At 56.4% G+C, this 8944-nt stretch overlaps 2 protein-coding genes across 8 annotated transcripts in view; one reads left to right on the top strand and one right to left on the bottom strand.

The window, feature by feature from the left end:
* Positions 1 to 8944, bottom strand: part of LOC119854624 (dedicator of cytokinesis protein 2-like) — a 337122-nt gene that overhangs the window by 113717 nt on the left and 214461 nt on the right. The window lies entirely within an intron of this gene.
* The window catches only part of LOC119854625 (INSYN2B protein-like), a 37034-nt gene that overhangs the window by 4720 nt on the left and 23370 nt on the right, over positions 1 to 8944 (top strand). The window lies entirely within an intron of this gene.

The following is an 8944-nucleotide window of genomic DNA, read 5'->3' as shown; positions in this document are numbered from 1 at the left end:
ACACTGCATTGTCTTCACTACTGCTGTTCCCAGAGCTAGCCGGGTAATTCAGCCTGTGCCCAGCTTGTTCTGTGGAGAGATACCCTAACCAATCCAAAGAAGCCAGGCATCAGGAACTGGGCTCGCCTTGTGAGTGTCACCAGCCAGGGAACACAAAACCTTTAGTGTCAAAGTGGGAACCATCTCTTGGGGAGCACACATGCTCTCCTGGGACCAAATGCTCCAACCCAAGCTGCAGTCCCCCTTGGCATGTTCTGAAGAAGTGAGAGAGAGTCTTCTTGGAGAGCCACACTTACCCCAAGTAACCTCTCTTTGCCTTCAAGGACTGCTAGCAGAGATCCCCTCTCCATAGCACTACCCTGAGGGGTGGGTCTCAGGGGAACTGTGATGCTGGTCCCCTAAATTCCATTCTTTAGCTCAGGAAGTGTATCCTAGGCAGGCGCCAGACATAACTGAGAGATTGCTCATTTTGAGGCATGCTTTAAATCTGGTGGGATGTGTTCTAAATCTGTCACGTACACCTCCAAGGTTATAACAGGTTTGAATGCAGAACCTCATTGAGTCAGATCTCTCTGAGCAGAGGTCATCTTTCTCCAGTCTGCTGCAGCTGTTTGCCTTGTGGATAGTCCATGGCTCTCTGATAAGGTTGGCTGCCCGTTGAGGCACACGTCCAGTCCCAATCTGTCAGGTTTTGCCACCGGGCAGTCTCCTAGTTGTAGAGATTTTGGCTTCAGATGGGCAATGTGACCTGTTTCTGGGAGAGATAATCCAGACAAGCAGGGCTATGGAGAAGTGGTGCTGTCTGGGAGATGTGAATACCAGTACTGATGAACCTATTTTATGGCTCGCAATAGCCCTCAGGCCATTGCCTGTTTTATTTTTCTGATTATTGCTCTGGAAATTGGAAGCATGGGAGGGACCCTGTAGAACTGCCATGCTCCAGGCCAGGCTGGCGCGCTGGGTCACTCCCCAGTCTTCTTGGAGCCAGGATGTGATGAAGCTTCCTCATTGACTACTTCTGTTGTGGGCTTGATTTCTGTGTCATAAGCACCTGTGCTTCATCAGACCATTGACCCTCCATCACCATCTCCTCTGCCTTCTTTTCAGAATTCAGGGGAAGATTTGTGTCCATGGAGAAGGTGTATGCCGCTAGCAGAGCCTGACAGTTAGCTATTCTCATCTGCAGAACTGCAGAAGGATACAGTTTCCTCCCCAGTAAATCTAGTCTGGCTTCGTACGTCAGGAGGAGTAGATTTACAGGTTTGCTCTAGTTCTCCCTTCTCCTGAGCTGCAGACACTGCAAGGGAATTAGGAAGTGGATGTATGAAGAAAAACCCCAAAGTCTGTTTGATGGGCAGCTGGAATTTGTCTGCCTTTTCAGAGGTACAGGGCCCAGTGTTGGGCTGGGGAGTCCTTTGGTGGTTCCTTAAGTTCCTCATAGATAATGACCTCCATTCAGGGTCTGTGCTTAGGCTCAAACATGTCAGATATTCACTGGGGCAGTTCTTGTACTCCGAGGTTCCCAGAAGGCCTTGAAAATTCTTGGAGTCTGGAGGCGCCAGGGAAGAGGAGGAGGTCCACACTGCTTCCTCAGGTGGTGATGAGGAAAGGCAGGAAATTGGCCGTCTTTTGTCTTTGTCAGCAGACATCTTACTCACAGTAATTTGGGAGGATACAGACATCCCTAGATGCTATTTGTGGAGCTGGGGTCTGTCTCTTAGAAGGATGATCCCCAGAGCCCCTAACAAGGGAGGTTGCAGATTTGGAAACAATGTCTGCTGGTTTTTCTGTTGGATTGATCAGAACCAGCAGATCAGCTCCATAGGAATAAGGTGGCATGTTACAGGCCATGTTATTGGCGTCTATAGAGGAGCTGTCCATGCACCAGACAAGGTAGCCATTAATCTTGAGGAATCAGACACAGGATATAACCCAAGTTGGATGGCAGCTGCAGGGATCCTGAGGGCTACAGGACTGATCAACAGACTCCATCCTTGATGGCAGAGGTTGATTCAGGAGCTTTCAGGTCCTAAGCCTTGATTCTGAAGCTAAACTCTTCTAAGACATCATTTTTTGGGGGGGGAGGGGGAGAAGAGAAGAGAAGAGGGTATATGGCTAAGGCCACGTCTACACTACCCACCGGATTGGCGGGTAGTGATCGATCTATCGGATTGATTTATTGCGTCTAGTGTAGACGTGATAAATCAATCCCCGATCGCTCTGCCATCAACTCCAGAACTCCACCAGGGTGAGAGGCGGAAACGGAGTCGATGGGGGAGGGGCCGCCGTCGATCCCACGCCGCGAGGACGCGAAGTAAGTGATTCTAAGTCGATCTAAGATGCGTCGACTTCAGCTACACCAGAACTGTACACATTATCACAGCAGTGTTTGCACCAGTGCCAAATACAGGGGGAATATAATATCCCTGTTCCTACTTGAGATTCCTCTGTTCATGCATCCAAGGCTCACACTAGCCCTTTTGGCCACAGCATCACACTGGGAACTCATGTTCAGTTGATTATCCACCTGATGTCCCCAAGTTATTTTCAGAGTCGCGGCTTCCCAGCATAGAATCCCCCATCATGTCAGTATGGCCTGCATCCTTTGTTCCTCCATTTGGCTATATTAACACACACTGTTTAGTTGTGCCCATCTTAGATTACTCTCTATAGTGACCTGTCCTCTTCACTGCTTGCTTCACCCCTCCCCGCCAATCTTTGTGTCATCTGCAGACTTCATCAGCGATGAGTTTTTCTTCCAGGTTATTGATAAAAATATTAAATAGCACAGGGCCAAGAACTGATCCTTGTGGGACTGCACTAGAAACACCCCTACTCAATGATGATTCTCTATTGACAATTACATTTTGAGACCTATCAGTTAACCAGTTTTTAATCAATATAATGTGTGCCATGTTGATTTTGTATCATTCTAAGTGTAGTACATCAGCACTATTACCTTAAACAACCAAACTTGTAATCTCATCAAAACAAGATCCCAAGTCAGTCAGGATCTGTCTTCCATATACCTGTGCTTATTGTCATTAATTATATTACCTTCCTTTCTTTATCATCTGAGTCCTATATCTGCTATTCCAGTATTGTGTCCTGGATCAACGTCGGGCTGACAGACCTATAAGCACCTAGCTTTCACCAGTGCTCTGAAGCCTAGGGAGGGGGTTGGGCTTCAGAGCATGAGCTCCAGCCCGAGCTGCAACTTTAGTGCTCTGTGTACACAGCTATTTCTAGAGTGCTCGCGTGAGCCCCCCTAGCCCATGTCTGTTGACCCGGGCTGTGGGGCTCACTCCCACTCGCTCCAGAATGCTGTGTAGACGTACCTCATCAAGGCAGTATGCACAGCTTCAATGGTCACTACTCTTGAGGGGTGATGACTACAATACAGAGGGCTTCCTGTGTACTCTTTGCAGACAGAACTCAAAGGAGAAGCATCAGCTACACCATAGTACAGACAAGGGCAGGTCCTGTGAAAACTTCCCGACACCTAATTCTGCCAGTGCTCCTTGATCCAGCTGCTAGCCCTGCCCTCAATTCCCACATTGTGCATCACTGACCAATTCTGTGGGGCATTTGTGATGTGGATAAGTGCCTACTACTGGTTGCAATGACTCCCTCCATCTCTTGTCACTTGTGTCCTAATACTGATGTGACATGAGTCGGGGGAGGGTGGATGTCACTGCAATCAGTGCTATCCCCATCTCTCGTCCATGCTCCTGTCATATCCTGTCTGATGCTCAGCCTGAGTTCTCTGGGGCATGGACTATACTTTGTACAATGCACAGTACACTATGTCTCTGATCCCTGACTGGGGTTCCTAGGAGTTACCACAATGCATACAATAAATACTGGAGTCCCCAGTTTCTTACAGGGAGAGAACAAAGCCATTAGCAGAGTGATAGATTGCTGAGTTGGCACTCCCCTCCCAATGTACTAACTACAGCCCCTCTCCCCAACCCAAGTCAAGCACTCAAGTTAGCAAATGCCAGTGGATCGCACTGGACTGTGACTCAGGAGACCTGGCTTAGTGTCCACAGGCCTGCTGGGTGCCCGTGGGGGAATTGGTAGAGCCCAAGGTCTGGTTTGACCTGTCCACGGCAGGCACCTGCCATGGCTTAAGCTCAGGCAGAGACTAGAAAATGGCCTCCCAGAGTGAACGTGGCCTCCCTGGCAAGGGCTTCATGCACTGGATGGAGCCATCAGTTTATTATGGCAAGATTCATAGTGACCCTTCCCCCTGCAGCTACTCCCCCATCCTATTTGGCATCCCCAGGACAGCATGGCCCGAGTCCTGCAGCCTTGTCCCACTGAGGGCACACGCCCAGTGCTTCCTGCCAGCTGTGCTGTGCTCGGAAATGCACAGGGAAGCTTGGGGTTGCATTTGGGAGGTGGGATCTGTGTATAAACCCTGAGTGAGTGCTCCCGGGGCAGCCAGTGTGTGCAATGTTCCTCTTTCCTTCTCCAGAGCGGGGTGGGGGGGGGTGGTTCGCACTGTACTAGGCAGCACTGCCTGAACCTCTCCTGCCTCTAGGCTGTACTGGATTCTGGCTGGCTCCTGCTGCGGCTCCCACCCTGCAGCTCTTGGGAACAGCAGCGCGCTGGGTGCTGTAGAAGGAGGTTGCAGCTCACTCAGTCCCTTGAGTAATGACTGTCTCCAACCTGTTGCTGTCCATACTAACTTGGTGTCCCATCTATTGTGTCTTCATTTAGTTCTGCCTTACAAGCATCTCCCTACGTCTGGGCACGGCTCCAAGAGCAGGAAGAAAATTGCCCTGTGACTGGGCGTCTGGCTGGGTGGCGCGTTGAGCAGAATGCTGAGCAGAAAGCTGCAGCATCAGGCACCGGGTGGCAGGCTGGTTGTGGGCACCACCCTCCACCACTCCAGAAGGGGATGCCCCAAGGCGGGAGGGATCAGGCAGCTCCCTTCCAGCTCTGGTTTGGTTTTGCTAAGCTCTGAACTGTGCAGCTTGCTGCTCGCTGCGGGAGGGGTTGGGAATCCAGCTCACTCAGCAGCTGGGAACTTTGCTTGTTCTCAGCGCCTGCTAACTCTTGGCCACTCTGCTGAGTCGGCAGCTTGGTTACAGCAAGAACGAACTGTAAGGGATGTGGCCGCAGCACCGTGCGTGTGCTGCACTGCCATCTGTAAAACAGGATAGCAATGCCGGCTGTGCAGGGTTCCCAGAATGAGGCACTGTGGGGGTCAGGACAGACCTGAATGCAGGCTGCAGAGGGTGTTCCCTTCTATACCAGGCCCAGCCTTGCCCACATGCTGTAGGGAGCAAGGCAGCAGCACTCGAAGGGAGCTGAGGGAGAGGTGTGGGGCGGGGGGAGGGGTACTCAGCAGGTACCTCTGGATATTCACAGACCTTGGACATCAGGGACACTTTGGATATGTCTACACTGCCCATGTTACAGCGCGGCCGCGGTGACGTGGGCAGTTTAGTCATGCTTTATTGCCTGGGGAGAGCTCTCTTGGAGATTAAAAAATAACCACCCCGAAAGAGCGGTGGTAGCTTTATCCCTAGGAGCACAGCTCCCAGGGATACAGCGCTGTCTATACTGGTGCTTTTCAGTGCTAAAACTTTTCTCGCTCAGGGGGTGTTTTTTCACAGCCCTGAACGACTAAAGTTTTAATGCTGAAAGTGGCAGTGTAAACACAGCTTAAATTGCAAGGCAAAGGAGCATTGCTCCCGGCGTGTTAGTGGCTCTAACTGTCCCCACAGCTCCAAAGCGGTTCCTCTCCGTGAGTTCTTCTCTGAAATGAGCTGTTAGACTCTTCCACATCCCTTGAGCTGCCTGGAGGATGGCAGGGGCAACTCAAGCAACGCTGCTGAGCATGTGCTGTGCTGTGCTGCATGCAGGAGGGAGTGGGGAACCTCGGCTGGGGCAGATGGGAGGCAGGAATGGAAGGAGAGCGGAGATGACTGGAGTTGGTACAGGGTGCCGCAGGAGATGTATGCTTGGGCGTGATGTGGGATCAAGGAGCAGCAGAGTGCGGGTGTGCATGCCTCTCACACAGTCAGGGAAGGGGGAATGGGTGCATGTGTGCTCATGACAGAGCTGATGTGGCAGGGAAGACATGTCGGTGCCCACGCTGGGAAGCATGTGTGCGAGTGGGAACAGCATTATGAAATGGACCTTAGGGCATTCTCCTGCCCTGGGCTGGGCTAGTAACTGTATCTACCATTGCTTACAGAAAAAGAAGCAAGGGCCCTGCAGCGGCCAGTGACTCCCAATTGCCTCTGACACGAGGAGCGATAGGGGCCTAACTAAGCGCACACTGCAGTGCCTGAAGGGAGGGAAGGGGAAGGGTTCTGTGCCATGTCATTTAGATAAAATGCACGGCAAACCTAGAGCCTCCAGCTGATGGTGGCAGGCGGGGGTCTCTGAGTAAAATCCCAACTCAGCTGAGTAGGAAGAGACCCTGTTCCTCCAGACGAGATTGCTTTATGGACTGTCCTGGGCACCCACACCAGGAGTAGCTGGGGGGAATGAGGGGCGGCTGCAGGCGGAGCACCTGGGCCTGGAGTAGTGGGGGAATAAGGGGCGGCTGCAGGCGGAGCGCCCGGGCCTGGAGTAGCCGGGGGGAATGAGGGGCGGCTGCAGGCGGAGCGCCCGGGCCTGGATTAGTCGGGGGGACTGAGGGGCGGCTGCAGGCAGAGTGCCCGGGCCTGGAGTAGCCGGGGGGAATGAGGGGCGGCTGCAGGCGGAGCGCCCGGGCCTGAAGTAACTGGGGGGAATGAGGGGCGGCTGCAGGCGGAGCGCCCGGGCCTGGAGTAGCCGGGGGGAATGAGGGGCGGCTGCAGGCGGAGCGCCCGGGCCTGGAGTAACTGGGGGGAATGAGGGGCGGCTGCAGGCGGAGCGCCCGGGCCTGGAGTAGCCGGGGGGAATGAGGGGCGGCTGCAGGCGGAGCGCCCGGGCCTGAAGTAACTGGGGGCAATGAGGGGCGGCTGCAGGCGGAGTGCCTGGGCCTGGATTAGTGGGGGGAATAAGGGGCGGTTGCAGGCGGAGTGCCTGGGCCTGGATTAGTGGGGGGAATAAGGGGCGGCTGCAGGCGGAGCGCCCGGACCTGGATTAGTGGGGGGAATAAGGGGCGGTTGCAGGCGGAGCACCTGGGCCTGGATTAGTGGGGGGAATAAGGGGCGGCTGCAGGCGGAGCATTCGGGCCTGAAGTAGCCGGGGGGAATGAGGGCGGCTGCAGGCAGAGCGCTCGGGCCTGGAGTAGCTGGGAGGAATGAGGGGTGGCTGCAGGTGGAGCGCCTGGGCCTGGAGTAGCCGGGGGGAATGAGGGGCAGCTGCAGGCGGAGCGCCCGGGCCTGGAGTAACCGGGGGGAATGAGGGGCGGCTGCAGGCAGAGCACCCGGGCCTGGATTAGTGGGGGGAATGAGGGGCGGCTGCAGGCGGAGCGCCCGGGCCTGGATTAGTGGGGGGAATAAGGGGCGGCTGCAGGCGGAGCGCCCGGGCCTGGAGTAGCCGGGGGGAATGAGGGGCGGCTGCAGGCGGAGTGCCTGGGCCTGGATTAGTGGGGGGAATAAGGGGTGGCTGCAGGCGGAGCGCCCGGGCTTGGATTAGCCGGGGGGACTGAGGGGCGGCTGCAGGCGGAGCGCCCGGGCCTGAAGTAACTGGGGGGAATGAGGGGCGGCTGCAGGCGGAGTGCCTGGGCCTGGATTAGTGGGGGGAATAAGGGGCGGTTGCAGGCGGAGCGCCCGGGCCTGGATTAGTGGGGGGAATAAGGGGCGGCTGCAGGCGGAGTGCCTGGGCCTGGATTAGTGGGGGGAATAAGGGGCGGCTGCAGGCGGAGCACCTGGGCCTGGATTAGTGGGGGGAATGACGGGCGGCTGCAGGCGGAGCGCCCGGGCCTGGATTAGCCGGGGGGACTGAGGGGCGGCTGCAGGCAGAGTGCCCGGGCCTGGAGTAGCCGGGGGAATGAGGGGCGGCTGCAGGCGGAGCGCCCGGGCCTGGCGTAACTGGGGGGAATGAGGGGCGGCTGCAGGCGGAGCGCCCGGGCCTGAAGTAACTGGGGGGAATGAGGGGCGGCTGCAGGCGGAGCGCCCGGGCCTGAAGTAACTGGGGGGAATGAGGGGCGGCTTCAGGCGGAGCGCCCGGGCCTGGAGTAGCCGGGGGGAATGAGGGGCGGCTGCAGGTGGAGCGCCTGGGCCTGGAGTAGCCGGGGGGAATGAGGGGCGGCTGCAGGCGGAGCGCCCGGGCCTGAAGTAACTGGGGGGAATGAGGGGCGGCTGCAGGCGGAGTGCCTGGGCCTGGATTAGTGGGGGGAATAAGGGGTGGCTGCAGGCGGAGCGCCCGGGCCTGGATTAGTGGGGGGAATAAGGGGCGGCTGCAGGCGGAGCACCTGGGCCTGGATTAGTGGGGGGAATAAGGGGCGGCTGCAGGCGGAGCGTTTGGGCCTGAAGTAGCCGGGGGGAATGAGGGCGGCTGCAAGCAGAGCGCCCGGACCTGGAGTAGCTGGGAGGAATGAGGGGTTGCTGCAGGCGGAGCGCCTGGGCCTGGAGTAGCCGGGGGGAATGAGGGGCGGCTGCAGGCGGAGCGCCCGGGTCTGGAGTAACCGGGAGGACTGAAGTTCAGGATTGATCAGCCTTGCTTTGTGTGGGGGAGCCAAGGGTTGGAATGGGGAGAGGGAGCAGCAGGTTGAGAATGAGGGGAATCAGCAGAATTGATGCGGGAGGGTTCCCTTGAGTGGAAGAGCTGAGGCTGGACACCTTCCACTCAGAACAGCAACATGCAGGGACTTGTAGTTCCCACAGGTTGCCTCTTTGTATTCAAAACAGGGGAACAGATGCAGCCCTTGGACTCCTGCTGAACTGGCAGCAGTGCCCTCCCTGGAGCAGTAGGAAGGCCACTGGCTCAGGGATGATGCACATTCTCTCACTGGCCCATTCGCCATGTTTTGTGTAAGCTGGCTCCCCACACC

The sequence above is a fragment of the Dermochelys coriacea genome, chromosome 4 (genome assembly GCF_009764565.3).
Source record: "Dermochelys coriacea isolate rDerCor1 chromosome 4, rDerCor1.pri.v4, whole genome shotgun sequence".
Classification (NCBI taxonomy): domain Eukaryota; kingdom Metazoa; phylum Chordata; order Testudines; family Dermochelyidae; genus Dermochelys; species Dermochelys coriacea.
The sequence above is the reverse complement of the archived record's forward strand: the minus strand, read 5'-3'. Positions and strand labels throughout refer to the sequence as shown.